The following is a 15,490-nucleotide window of genomic DNA, read 5'->3' on the forward strand; positions in this document are numbered from 1 at the left end:
AAGTATATTAATGAAGAGAAAACAAAATAAGCCCCTCTTGGTCCCTTTAAATTCACTCCAAGACTGAATACCTCTAGTCCTCTATAGCCTAAAAAATATTCAATGGATTCACAAAGAGTTTCTACTACCAATGTTTCTCTCCAACTGATGTTTCTTCAATGTCTCTCCCCTACATGGTACAAACTTAGCTAGTAACATTGGTAGTTTCCACTACCAATGTTTAAGTTTAGATGTTTTATCTAGTTTGTGCTCAAGAGTTACTCTTGTTGTATGTTTTATTTTAATGGGTTTGATGGATCTCTTTAGATGTATAAATCTGCTTTATTATGCACATTAGAGCATAGATTTTATTTTTTTCTTCTTTTTTTAGGTGATATTTTGCTTCTCTAAATGAATGTGAATTTGCTTAATCAGAGATTTTTTTTTTTTCAGACTGCGTATCTATCGTTGTTTCTAGATCATTACGGAGAAGAGATGAGGTACAAACAGGTTTTTATTTTCTCTATTGAATTCACAATATCTGATACAAGTATTCACTTTCACATCTACTGACACTGTTGTAGGTTACTTTTCTCTGAGCCTAAAAAATCTATGGCGACGGTTCCACAAAATAAATATGGTGACGGTGATGATTTTTCTTATGGCGATTATGTGTTCAGTAGTGATGAGAGTGATGACTCGTATGAAGGAAAAATATATGGAGGAATGACTTCTAGTGAGGATGAAGGACCTTCAAATAATGATGCTGAAAAAAGTGGTAACAATAAAGGGCGTGGTGATAATAATGATGATAATAATATAATAATAAAAACAATAATAATGACCAGAATAAGGGTGATGATATGGACGACGATGATGAAGAAGATGATGATGATGATGGCAATGACGATGAACGAGATCAGCTACCAGCAAAGAAGAAGAAGAAGCTGGAGAAGGAGAACAGGAAGGGGAAGGAGGAGTAGGAGCAGGTGCAGGAGCAGGAATCAATTTATGCTCCATTTTGGTATAAATGGTTTTCGCTAAAGAAGACTCATTTTATAATATAAGTTATTTTGTTTTGGAAGTTAGTTATGGTGTCATTTTACTATTGTGTTAGATTGGTGATGGATGTAACTCTATATGAATAGCCCGCCCAGAATCTTTATGTCTATGGTGTTAATTTGCAGTAACATGGTTTGAGTACATCAATTTTGTTAGCCAAAAGGTTCAAGGACCCATTACTTCTAAGAAATGCCCATATTTAAGGATACTAGTCATAATGCAACTGTCTATTTACCACTTGCCATAATGACTAAATAGAAACAACGGGTCGATTCGGTAAGATTTTTGTTACTTTGACTAGGTTAATTATGCCTTTATTTCACGCACATAGCGAAGTAAATTCGCTTTTGTCTAGTTATTCTTTTTCATGCTTGATATAAATTATATTATGAAAGGAAATTGCAAACACAAAAGTTTTTTAATGAAAAAACACCTCCAATTATAAAATTCGGTTAAAATGTAGCTTAACTGCTACCTTTAGTATTCTCGACATCATTTTTCCATCTTGATTGTCAAGTTTTATGGCAATTCTTTGCAATGCAAAAGCTTCATATTTTAATCTATGTGAATAACTCAAAATAGCTATTACTTAAGCCATTTACTTTTTCCAAAATTCAATAGAAGATACTACTCAATTATACTCTAATATATATAGATTAATGTTGCATCCTAAAAATGAGAAACTATATATTAATTAAAATCGGTTCAAATAACTTAACAAAAGAAGTTTCTTATGAAGTAATGAGGTATAACAATGGTAGAAACAAAAGGAAGATTAACGTAAGGAATTTTTTTAAAAGGAACAAGTAGAAACAAAAAAGAAAATAATGAGAGAGGGAGAGATATAGCAAATAAAAAAGAAGAAGAAGAGAGGTGAAGCCTAGAGTTCTACAGAGGAAACAAGAATAAAAACGTGTAGGAGCAAGAAAATACAAAGAATATGTTATAAAATTAGAGCAATATAAGACAAGAAATATAAACAAAGAAGTAAAAAGGAGGAGAAGACTTTCTTTCTTATTTCAAGTATCTAATCCATGAGCCAAAAATGCTCTATTTATAGCTACAAAATACATCGTCAGAGGCAAGTATGAAGTTACATAATAAATAGATACATGTGAATTCAAGTAATTCATGTGTGTGATGTGGAAGAATTAAATGGACATACACTTTAGTTCAATGTATTCATAACACTCCCCCTTGGATGTTCATAGATAGTGTGCCTCGTTAAAACCTCACTAGGAAAAACCCTATGGGAAAAATCCTTAGTGAAGTAAAAAGTGTACACACATCTTGTAATACGCATTGAGTGTTGCCTCATTAAAAACCTTACCAGGAAAACCCAATGGGATAAAACCATGATTAAGGGACAAAGAGTACAGTGCATATTTACTCCCCCTGATTAAGACCAAAATTCAGATGTTGGAGTCTTCGCATTCCAATCTTGAATACCATCTTCTCAAGAGTTGAAGTTGGCAAGATTTGGTGAACAAATATGCAGGATTGTCACTTGAACGGATTTGTTGCACATCAATATCACCATTCTTCTGGAGATCATGTGTGAAAAATAATTTTGGTGAAATGTGCTTCATTCTATCTCCTTTTATGAAGCCACCCTTTAATTGAGTTGTGCATGTAGCATTGTCTTCATATAATACTTTGTGGGTATTTTTGTATCACACTTCAAGACACATCTTTATCTAATGAAATGTATCACTGATCTCAACCACACACATTCTCTACTTGCTTCATGAATAGCTATTATCTTAGTATGATTCGAAGAAGTAGCAACAATGGACTGCTTTGTAGATCGCCATGATATAGCAATACCTACGCATGTAAACGAATAGCCTGTTTGAGATCGAGCTTTATGTGGATCTGATAAATAACTTGCATCTGCATAACCAACAAAATCTGTACTACCATTGTTAGCATAAAACAGAACCATATCAATAGTCCCCTTTTAAATATTGCAGTATATGCTTAATTCCGTTCTAGTGTCTCCGTGTAGGACAAGAGCTATATCTTGCTAGCAAATTAACAGAGAATGCTATGTCAGGTCTTGTAGCATTAGCAAGATACACAAGTGAACCAATGGCACTAAGATATGGTACTTCAGGACCAAGAAGCTCTTCATTTTCTTCTTGAGGTCGGAACGATCTCGTTTAAAACTTTTTCGGTATAGGCAAATTGATGGATAAAGATCTCGTTTGCTGAATGCTTTATTTGTAGAACATGTAAGACAAAGTTTTGTCTTTCCACGATCTTTCATTTCAAATTATTTCTTTAATTATTCAATTGCCTTATGGAGCTATTCTGGAGTTCCAATGAGATTTATGTCATCAACATAAATAGCAAAATAGAAAGTATAAGAAACTCTGATTTTGTTTTTTTAATAAACACACATGGACAAATGGAATCGTTTATATAACCTTCATTTACCAAGTACTCACTAAGGTGATTGTACCATATGCGCCCTGATTGTTTTAGACCATATAATGATCTTTGTAATCTGATTGAATACATTTCCCGAGACTTTTAACTAATTACTTCAGACATTTTAAATTCTTCAGGAATTTTCATATAAATTTCATCAAGTAAGCCATATAGGCTGTGACAACATCCATCAGTATAAATAATGTGACATTTTCTGATATCTGGACTGCTGGTCCAATAAACTTTACGTTTATCAAGATGCATCATATTACTTGGTAATTATTTTTACGTCAACAAGCTTTAAGAGACGTAGAATTCAGATCCTCACAACCTTATACAATATTGCGCACTATATTATATCAAAATATCGTCGCCAAGACATCATTTTGTATCGGTTCGCAATTCGACATAACTTACTGAGATCTCATCGATTCATTATTTTCAGGTACCTGAACCTCTCATAAGGTTTCATGAAGTGTTATGTTGTACGCTCTTCAAGAGCACATTGCCTCCTTATTATGATCATTTTGATCATTTGCTCCTTTCCTTTTTCAAGGATTATTATATTTGGAACCGATTGGTCTATCATGCTCCATGCATGCTGTAGAGTCTGTCCTTCAGGGACATTAGGAGCATTTTGCAGATGAAATATGAAATAGTTGGGTCAGTAAATGCTTCCAACATCTGACTTGAATTATCTGAGGATCATACTGATGATAATTCACAATATATTTCTTAGCTCATATTCTCTCCCCCTCATGTTAGAAAAACTAACACATATCCCCATTTTCTTTGAGAAATTCATCTGTGTGCATCATGGTATATCCATTAATCATATATCTCACATCAAAATCTATATGATGGAAATATCTAGTTCCTGACCCTGAACTAATTATGAAGGGAGAATTTATCATAATTTATTGGTCTGAAGCATACAACTGCCGTTGTATGTAATATATCATATATCAGATCAACATCTGAAGCTCTGTTCTCATAAGCAATTGTTTAGATATATTATTGAGGCATCCAGTGCCAAACCAACTTAGATATAAACCAGCATTATCAAGATGAGTTGTCTTGATTACATATTCTGAAAATTGTGCTTCCAACTCAAATATTTTGAACAAGAAACTTCGTAAATGTCAAAGTGCCAGTTGACAATAAACATACATGTAACCGTCTCATAAATACATCTATTTAAGACATCACATCGTAGGTGAAGGGGCCCACATTCACCTTTTATATTTTTCAGAATTTAGGGGATTCAATCCCAACATTAGCTGGTGTAATCAACTTATCATGAGAACAAGCAACGCAAACAAATTCTTGAAGAATCTTCTAGCTCTTCAATATATTCTGAATAATCAGCACATCAGATTTAAATCAGGATGGCCAAAACGGTCATATCGACTGATAAAATTATCTGTACTAGTAAACTTCAAGTTTACCATAACGAGTGCTATTTGTTTTAGTAAACTTCTTATTTACTATTGCATGAGATTTTATGTCAATAAACTTCTAGTTTTATTATGGGATGTGATACCTTCATACTCGGGTAAATTTTCACATATGTCTTTCTTACCTGTATTAACTTGGAGATATTCAATCTTCCAATCATTTATAATCTCAATATGATAACCATCTTTATTGCAAATAAACTTCAGGTTTGCTATTGTGTTTCGATCGTACCAATTATGATCTACGATGGATGGTATTATCATATATAACATCTTCAAGAGACTTCAATTTATTTATCATAATCAGATATTATTTGGACACTGTTGGTGTCATGGTACTTGTAAATAAATAATTAGCTCTTTTGGAGCCTTTGATCATTAATTTCTATTACCAAATATTTCTTAAATACTTCCGGTACCATGAAAGCAAATTTAGACACTATTGGTGTCATGAAATAAACATTGAATTCTAAACTTCAATATTTCAAACATCTCCCTCAGGGAGATTCATCATTAACATCTGAATATTTTGTATCTAAGTGTCAACCACATAATAATCACATCCTTCGTAAAGAGATACATTAATTGTTATTTCCTTCAAGGAAATCAATAAAAACTAACTATAATGTATCAATGTGGTTATAGTAGAAACATTCTATTTTGCTTTCTTTTGCCTTAAAATGATACTACTTAATATAATTACTCGAGATGTTCCTATGTACGACGGGTACATGTTGCAATGATGTTTATACCACATGTATTTCCTTTGTTATTTTATCTTTCCAGGAGGTAACCTGTGGTATAACTTCCTTCTCTTCGGGAAATGAAACCTGATTATTTGAATGTGCTTGACATACAACGTTCATCTATAGCTCATTATTTTGCTCAATAACAAGAAACATTGCTTCAATATATTTATCAGATATTTTCTTTTTGCTTCAAGAGTAAAATTTAAAGTTTTACCACTTCGGGAGTAAAGTAATATTTTACTACTTCGAGAGTGTATTTCAAAGTTCTACTACCCCGAGAGTAAATATCAAAGTTTTACTACTTCGGCAGTAAAGACAGAATATTTAGAATATTTCTTCTCAATTATTCTACCTCTTTTGGAGACGAGTCGTGATAACTTCACAACCAAACGCACGTCCGTAATTATAAGCTTTACTAAATATTATCATATTTACTTCAGGGAATGGATCTATATTTTTAGCTTTTATCAAAAGTTCTCATTCTTCAGGAATAGAACACAATCATTTAAACGTGCCTTAAGCATATCAAATCATGATAGCTTAGAACCTCTTTTAAGATATTGCTTCTTAAGGAGCAAAGCATATATATGATGTAGAAAAGTTTCCTCTAACACATCTTCAATTGTAGCCACAACAATGTATAGGAACTATTGTCACTTCTGCTGATCATATATTACTTGCAAACTCTCATTTAGCCATTAAGGGTGTAACACCTTGTACCTTTAACCAAAGCTTTGACCATGATCCTAGACTTAAAACATTAGATAAAGGATGTGAGAATTGGAATTTCCCTGTTCAGTTGTAAGATGGGGGTTTACGCCCATGAACAGTGACCGTATTTCAGTATACGGGCCGTAATTCAAGTTGTAAACTAGTACCAAGGATTTCTGAGCATTCTGGAATTTGGCATTTGGATGTTACATTGTTAAATACGGATCGTATTTCAAACTATGGCCCGTATTTCAAACCGTATTTGGAATTTGAGAAACCTTCCTTGATAAAAGTTGTAGAGCTTTGAAATACCTTTCCAACGGTATAATATGGGGGTCAAACGGACATCTGTACAAAGAGTTATGGTCATTTTACTGAAGAGACGCAGTGCAGTCCATACGGAATACGGACTGTATTTTAAAATACGGCCCGTCTTTCAAAATACGGCCAGTATTTAACTGGGCGTAAATTTCAATTTTCCAGAACAATATATATTCGTCCATATCAGTTCAAATCATTATTTTTCATTCCTTCAAGCCCTAGCACGACCTCCTACCCTCCTCCATCATCAAGAACACCAAGGTAGGCCTACTCTAATTATTCCAAGTCAATTCTAATACATATCCTTGTAATCTAAACAAGAAATCATCACTCCTAAACTAGGGTTTTCAAGAAAACCCATCTCAAGATTCAAGAATTCAAGATTTTGGAAATCCTCTTCAAAGTTAGAGTCTTTAATTCAAGTTTGGGGCATTACCAAGTATGTAGAGTTACTATCTACGTGTGGGAATATCATTGTCCTTTCCCACGCCTCATAATCCATAAATTATGATTCTCTACTAAAACTAGGGTTTCTATACCATGCTCATGATAACCCTAGGTCCATGTCCATGATTATATTATGTATGAATTGTTATAATTCCATCATTGAGTTCTTAATATTTCTTTATGATTATTGAGAATCCGTCCGTAATCCATGAAAACCCATATCTTGTATTCCATGGGTTATTGCATGCATGTTTTTAAATAAAAATGCTTATTTCATGGATATCCTACATGTCTACAAGTTTTCATGCAATTGTATTATATAACTATCTTCATGCCATGACTCAAGGTACATACATGCTAAATACAAGTTATTTCATGAAACCGTGTTTACAAGTTATTTCATGAAACCATGTTTACAAGTTATTTCGTAAACTCATGATTACAAGTCAAGTACAAGTTAATTCACGAAAGTCATGGGCTTCTTAGCCAATTATACCATGTTCATGTTTTTGGGAGTTGCACGAATTACCGAGAAGGCTCAGATAGCCCGAAACTACGTAGCCACCGTAGGACAAGGATCGTTCCGCCCAGTTAGGACGATTCCTTAATTTTACACTGAATGGATCCATCAGGCACGTTACCACCTTATACCCTGGCAAGGTATGGGGGCTCTGCTGGTCCGGCGAGGTACCAGACTTCACGTACCCACGTGGTGATATCATGTTGTCGGTTTATGAAATGCTCTCCCTACTTATCATGTTTTACTTATGTTATATATATGTATCCATGCTCATGCTCATGCTCATATCCAGGTTTTCAGTTTCAGTTCTTATCATGTTATTCCATGTCCCATGTTATTTCTTTCAGTTACTTTACATACCAGTACATTCAATATGCTGACGTCCCCTTTTATTGCCCGGGGGCCTGCATTTCACGATGCAGGTACAGATTTACAGGACGACGCCTCTACTCATTAGGATCTGCACGTACCAGCTTATTGGTGAGCCCCATCTCATTCGGGGTTTAGACATTGTCTTTCTTTATTTAGTTTTGCACCTAAAGGTATGCTGGGGGCCTTGTCCCAGCAAGTATGTTACGTGTTTCAGACTCATGTTAGAGGTTTCATAGACAAGAAAAGTGTCATGTTAGACTTCCGGAGTTGGTTAGCCGGTTTGGCTCATTTATGATATTGTCCGCATTCATGACTTAACCAAGTACTTATGTTTAATATTATGACTTACTATGTTTTATAAAAGATCATCATGCGCTTCACGTTATATTTCCGCTCATGTATGCCCCATGATGATTTAGCAAGCCATGTGGTTCGCTCGGTCACATGCAGTCAGGCATCGAGTGTCGTGTTGCGCCCAGGCCATGGTTCGGGGTGTGACAAAACTTCGTATCAGAGCCTAGGTTCAAGTGTCTTTAGGGAGTCTATGAAACCGTGTCCAGTGGGCTCACTTTTATATGTGTGAGGGCCCCATACATAAAAATAGTTGACCACCAAGACATTCAAGATTGTCTCATTTCTTTCATATTGTAGATCGTGTTGTTAGAGTTATACTTTTAAGATGTCTTTCTAATTCGTGCGTGTACGTATTTTCAGAAAATGCCTGCGAAAAGGAAATACACCAGAAAGGCTACAGCCACCAGCCAAGGGGCTACTGCGGAAGCAACTCGCGAAGAGACCGTTCCGACTCAGACAGCAGCCCCAACCGCTCCTACAGTTACACCTCCTAGTGATTCGGATGGGGATGTTAGGAATGCTATTAATATGCTCACACAACTGGTAGCAGCTCAAGCCCAACGTCAGGAATCTGGGTCAAGTTCAGGAGGTAATGGAGAGTCTTCTAAGACTAAGGACTTTCTCAGGATGAATCCCCCAGTCTTTACGGGGACAAACAAAGATGAGGACCCTCAGGACTAGATTGATGCTCTCCAAAAGATCTTCAGGATTTTTACAGTTATAGAAACCGAAGCAGCTACTTTTGGAGCTCATCAGCTACAGGGCATTGCTAACACTTGGTATGAATCTTGGGAATTATCCCAAGGTAAGGATGCACCTGACGCTACATGGGATGAATTTACAAGTGCATTCCTGGACCACTTCATGCCAATAGAAGTCAGAGAGGCTAAATCTGAGCAATTTCTGAAGCTTAAGTAGAATGGCAGGTCAGTTCAGGACTACTATTTGGAATTTGTCAGTCTGGCTAAGCATGCTCCACATATGGTACCGGATATGAGGGCGAGAGTGAGGAGGTTTGTTGGAGGACTTGATTCCCATTTGTATGATGGGGCCAACATTGCTGCACAGAATGGGGGAATGACCATCTCCAAGATGGTTGCTTTCCTACAGGGCAATGAGACAACGCTAAAGGAGGAGAAAGCCTTGTACAAAGAGAAAGACAAGGAGTTCAACAAGAGGGTCAAGTCTACCGGATAGTTCAGCGGGAACGAAAACAGGAAATTCTTTAAGAATAGGTCAGCAGGACCTGCTCCGTCCACAGCAAGTGCCCCACTCCCCAAGTTCCGTAATGATAAGAAGCAGAATTTCAGGCCATCAAGTTCTTACTCTCAGGCTAGTGTGGTTCAGTCGATTTATACTCATCCGATATGCGGCAAGTGTAACAGGAGACACTCAGGTGAATGTTGTGTGGGTACTGATGCCTGCTTTAGATGTGGTCAGAAGGGCCATTTTCAGAAAGACTGTCCATCAGCCAGACAGGTTACTGGAGGTAATGTGACGCAGTCCATAAATTCAGCAGCTCCTCGTCACAATCAGGCCCAGCAGGGGCGTGGCACGGCAAGGTCCGGCAATACAGGCGGTGGTCAGAACCATTTGTATGCATTGGCATATCGTCAGGATACAGAGGCTAGAGCAGATGTTGTCACAGGTACACTCACAGTTTTCACTTTGGAAGTATATGCCCTTATTGACCCAGGATTCACCTTATCTTATGTAACCCCTTTTGTTGCTAAAAGTTTGGTATTGAACCTGAAAAATTGTATGAACCCTTTAAGGTGTCCACCCCAGTTGGGGAGTCAGTCATAGCTAGACATATTTATAGGGGTTGCCCAGTTTTAGTCTATCACCGCAGAACCATAGCTGATTTAGCGGAATTAGAAATGGTAGACTTTGATGTGATCATGGGTATGGACTGGTTAGCTTCATGTTATGCCACAATATGTTGTAGAACTAAAGTTGTAAGATTCGAGTTTCCTAATGAGCCAGTCATAGAATGGGAGGGTAATTCAGTAGTACCCAGGTAGATTTATTTCTTATCTAAAAGCCAGAAAAATTATTTCCAAGGGTTATGTCTATCACCTAGTTCGAGTCAAGGATTCAGATGCCCAGACTCCAACTCTCCAGTCCGTACCAGTTGTAAATGAATTTCCAGAGGTCTTTCCCGAACATCTTCTAGGAGTCCCTCCTGACAGGGAAATTGAATTTAGAATTGATCTACTTCCCGATACTCAACCGATATCTATTCCACCATACAGAATGGCTCCAGCAGAGTTAAAAGAGTTAAAAGCCCAGTTGAAAGATCTTCTTGACAAGGGGTTTATTAGGCCCAGTGTTTCGCCTTGGGGTGCGCCAGTCTTATTTGTCCGAAAGAAGGATGGTTCCTTACGTATGTGTATAGACGACCGTCAGTTGAACAAGGTCACCATTAAGAACAGTTACCCTCTTCCTAGAATAGATGACTTATTTGACCAACTTCAGAGTGCCCAATGTTATTCCAAGATTAACCTTAGATCAGGCTATCATCAGTTAAAGGTTAAGGAAGTTGATATTCCGAAGACCGCTTTCAGAACCCGTTATGGCCATTTTGAATTTCTTGTTATGTCATTTGGGTTGACAAATGCGCCAGCTGCTTTCATAGATCTTATGAACAGGGTCTTCAAGACTTATCTCGACTTATTCGTCATTGTCTTCATTGATGATATTTTGGTGTATTCCCATAATGAGGCTGATCATGCAGAACATCTCAGTATTTTGCAGACTCTTAAAGATCGCGAACTTTTTGCAAAATTCTCAAAGTGTGAGTTTTGGCTTAAATCAGTGGCGTTCTTAGGCCATTTGATCTCAGGTGAAGGTGTTAAAGTTGATTCTCAGAAGATTGATGCCGTAAGGAGTTGGCCCAGACCCACCTCAGTTTCTGATATAAGAAGTTTCTTGGGTCTGGCAGGCTATTATCGACACTTCGTAGAAGGATTTTCTTCTATCTCTGCTCCGTTGACTAAGTTGACTCAGAAGAAAGTTAAGTTCCAATGGTCAGATGTTTGTGAGCGAAGCTTTGAAGAGTTGAAGAAGGGATTGACTTCTGCTCCAGTTTTGACGCTGCCAGAGGGAATTGAAGGGTTCGTGGTTTATTGTGATGCTTCGCGAGTTGGTGTCGGATGTGTCTTAATGCAGCATGGTAAGGTTGTAGCTTATGCATCTCGTCAGCACAAGGTTCACGAAAAGAATTATCCGACTCATGACCTAGAGTTGGCAACTGTAGTTTTTGCACTTAAGATATGGCATCATTATTTGTATGGAGTGCATGTTGATATTTTCACAGATCATAAAAGCCTGCAGTATATCTTCAAGCAAAGGGAGCTGAATCTTAGGCACAGGAGATGGCTCGAATTGCTTAAGGATTACGATGTGGATATTCTTTATCATCCGGGGAAAGCGAATGTTGTAGCTGATGCTCTTAGTTGGCGTTCCATGGGAATTTAGCCCACGTGGACGTAGATAAGAGAGGTATGACAAAGGAAGTTCACCGTTTGGCCAATCTTGGAGTTCGACTTTTGGACTCTGAGGATGGTGGTGTGGTTGTACAGAATAGGGCTCTTTCCTCTTTAGTCATTGAAGTCAAGGAGAAACAGTTTAATGATCCCTACTTGGTGCAGCTGAAAGAGGGGATTCACAAGCATAAGATGACGACTTTCGAACAAGGGGGAGATGATGGTACCTTGAGGTACCGAGGTAGATTGTGTGTTCCAAATGTAGATGGGCTCAGAGAGCGAATCATGTCAGAAGCTCACAGTTTCAGGTATTCCATTCACCCAGGTTCCACTAAGATGTATCATGATCTTAAGGAGATTTACTGGTGGAACGATATGAAGAAGAATGTGGCAGATTTTGTAGCTAAGTGTCCGAATTGTCAGCAAGTGAAAGCCGAACACCAGAGGCCTGGTGGCTTGGCTCAGAATATTGATATTCCTGTCTGGAAATGGGAAATGATCAATATGGACTTTGTATCAGGTCTACCTCGCTCAGCCAGGAGACATGACTCTATTTGGGTGATTGTTGACAGGCTTACTAAGTCGGCGCACTTTTTGCTAGTCAAGACCACAGATTCAGCAGAAGATTATGCCAAGCTGTATCTTAATGAGATTGTCAGATTGCATGGGACCCCAGTGTCTATTATTTCAGATCGTGGTGCTCAGTTCACAGCGAACTTCTGGAAAATCCTTTCAGAAAGGATTGGGTACCAAGGTGAACCTTAGCACAACTTTTCATCCGCAGACAGATGGCCAGGCAGAGCGTACTATTCAGACTCTGGAGGACATGTTGAGAGCATGCGTCTTGGATTTCAAAGGTAATTGGGATGATCACTTGCCTCTCATCGAGTTTTCCTATAATAACAGTTATTATGCTAGCATTGGGATGGTATCGTTTGAAGCTCTGTGTGGGCGAAGGTGTAGATCACTAATTGGTTGGTTCGAAGTTGGTGAGGCGGAGTTGTTAGGACCAGATTTGGTTTATCAAGCTATGGAGAAAGTCAAGTTAATACAAGAGCATTTGAAAACGGCTCAGAGTGGCCAGAAGTCTTATACATATATGAGGCGAAGGGACTTAGAATTTTCAGTTGATGATTGGGTATTCCTTAAAGTCTCACCCATGAAAGGTGTTATGAGATTTGGCAAGAAAGGGAAGCTCTGTCCCAGGTATATTGGACCTTATAGAATTCTGCGAAAGGTCAGTCTAGTAGCCTATGAACTTGAGTTGCCACAAAATTTGACTACTGTACATCTCGTGTTTCATGAGTCCATGTTGAGGAAGTTTGTAGGAGACCCGTTGTTGGTTGTTCCTGCTGATACTATAACAATTAAGGATGGCTTGACTTATGAGGAGATCCCCGTAGTCATTCTTGACCATCAGGTTCGCAAGTTGAGAACTAAGGAAGTAGCCTCAGTGAAAGTCGTGTGGAGAAGCCAGAAGGTTGAGGAAGCTACATGGGAAGCCGAGGAGGATATGAAATCCAAGTAACAATTTTTGTTTGAAGAGCAAGCAGAGAACTCTCAAGGTAACTTTCCATAGCCCATGTCATGTTATGTATCATGTGTCACGCTCATGTCATGTATCCAGCGCTCATGTTTCATGTCTCATGCCAAAGTATCCATGTTTTCATGTAATAACATCATTTCATGTCTCATGTTTCATGTTATGTTTTCTTCACATTCATGTATTCAAGCCATGCCCAGCCAGATTCATAACCATGACCCATCATTCGAGGATGAATGATCCTAAGGGGGAGATATTGTAACACCTCGTACCTTTAACGTAAGCTTTGACCATGATCCTAGACTTAGAAAATCAGATAAAGGATGTGAGAAATGGAATTTCCCTGTTCAGTTGTAAGATGGGGGTCTACGCCCATGAACAGTGACTGTATTTCAGTATACGGGCCGTAATTCAAGTCGTAAACTAGTACCAAGGATTTCTGAGCATTCTGGAATTTGGCATTTGGATGTTACATTGTTAAATACAGACCGTATTTCAAAATACGGCTCGTATTTCAAAACATATTTGGAATTTGAGAAAACTTCCTTGATGAAAATTGTAGCGCTTTGAAATACCTTTCCAACGGTATATTATGGGGGTCAAACGGACATCTGTGCAAAGATTTATGACCGTTTTACTGAAGAGACGCAGTGCAGTCCATACGGAATACGGACCGTATTTTAAAATACGGCCCGTCTTTCAAAATACGGCCAGTATTTAACTGGGCGTAAAATTCAATTTTCCAGAACAATATATATTCGTCCATATCAGTTCAAATCATTATTTTTCATTCCTTCAAGCCCTAGCACGACCTTCTACCCTCCTCCATCATCAAGAACACCAAGGTAAGCCTACTCTAATTATTCCAAGTCAATTCTAATACATATCCTTGTAATCTAAACAAGAAATCATCACTCCTAAACTAGGGTTTTCAAGAAAACCCATCTCAAGGTTCAAGAATTCAAGATTTTGGAAATCCTCTTCAAAGTTAGTCTTTAATTCAAGTTTGGGGCATTATCAAGTATGTAGAGTTACTATCTACGTGTGGGAATATCATTGTCCTTTCCCACGCCTCATAATCCATAAATTATGATTCTCTACTAAAACTAGGGTTTCTATACCATGCTCATGATAACCCTAGGTCCATGTCCATGATTATATTATGTATGAATTGTTATAATTCCATCATTGAGTTCTTAATATTTCTTTATGATTATTGAGAATCCGTCCGTAATCCATGAAAACCCATATCTTGTATTCCATGGGTTATTGCATGCATGTTTTTAAATAAAAATGCTTATTTCATGGATATCCTACATGTCTACAAGTTTTCATGCAATTATATTATATAACTATCTTCATGCCATGACTCAAGGTACATACATGCTAAATACAAGTTATTTCATGAAACCGTGTTTACAAGTTATTTCATGAAACCATGTTTACAAGTTATTTCGTAAAATCATGATTACAAGTCAAGTACAAGTTAATTCACGAAAGTCATGGGCTTCTTAGCCAATTATATCATGTTCATGTTTTTGGGAGTTGCACGAATTACCGAGAAGGCTCAGATAGCCCGAAACTACGTAGCCACCGTAGGACAAGGATCGCTCCGTCTAGTTAGGACGATTCCTTAATTTTACACTGAATGGATCCATCAGGCACGTTACCACCTTATACCCTGGCAAGGTATGGGGGCTCTGCTGGTCCGGCGAGGTACCAGACTCTACGTACCCACGTGGTGATATCATGTTGTCGGTTTATGAAATGTTCTCCCTACTTATCATGTTTTACTTATGTTATATATATGTATCCATGCTCAAGCTCATGCTCATGCTCATGCTCATGTTCATATCCAGGTTTTTAGTTTCAGTTCTTATCATGTTATTCCATGTCCCATGTTATTTCTTTCAGTTACTTTACATACCCGTACATTCAATATGCTGACGTTCCTTTTTATTGCCCGGGGGCCTGCATTTCACGATGCAGGTATAGATTTACAGGACGACGCCTCTGCTTATTAGCATCTGCACGTACCAGCTTATTGGTGAGCC

The sequence above is a fragment of the Lycium barbarum genome, chromosome 7 (genome assembly GCF_019175385.1).
Source record: "Lycium barbarum isolate Lr01 chromosome 7, ASM1917538v2, whole genome shotgun sequence".
Lineage (NCBI taxonomy): Eukaryota > Viridiplantae > Streptophyta > Magnoliopsida > Solanales > Solanaceae > Lycium > Lycium barbarum.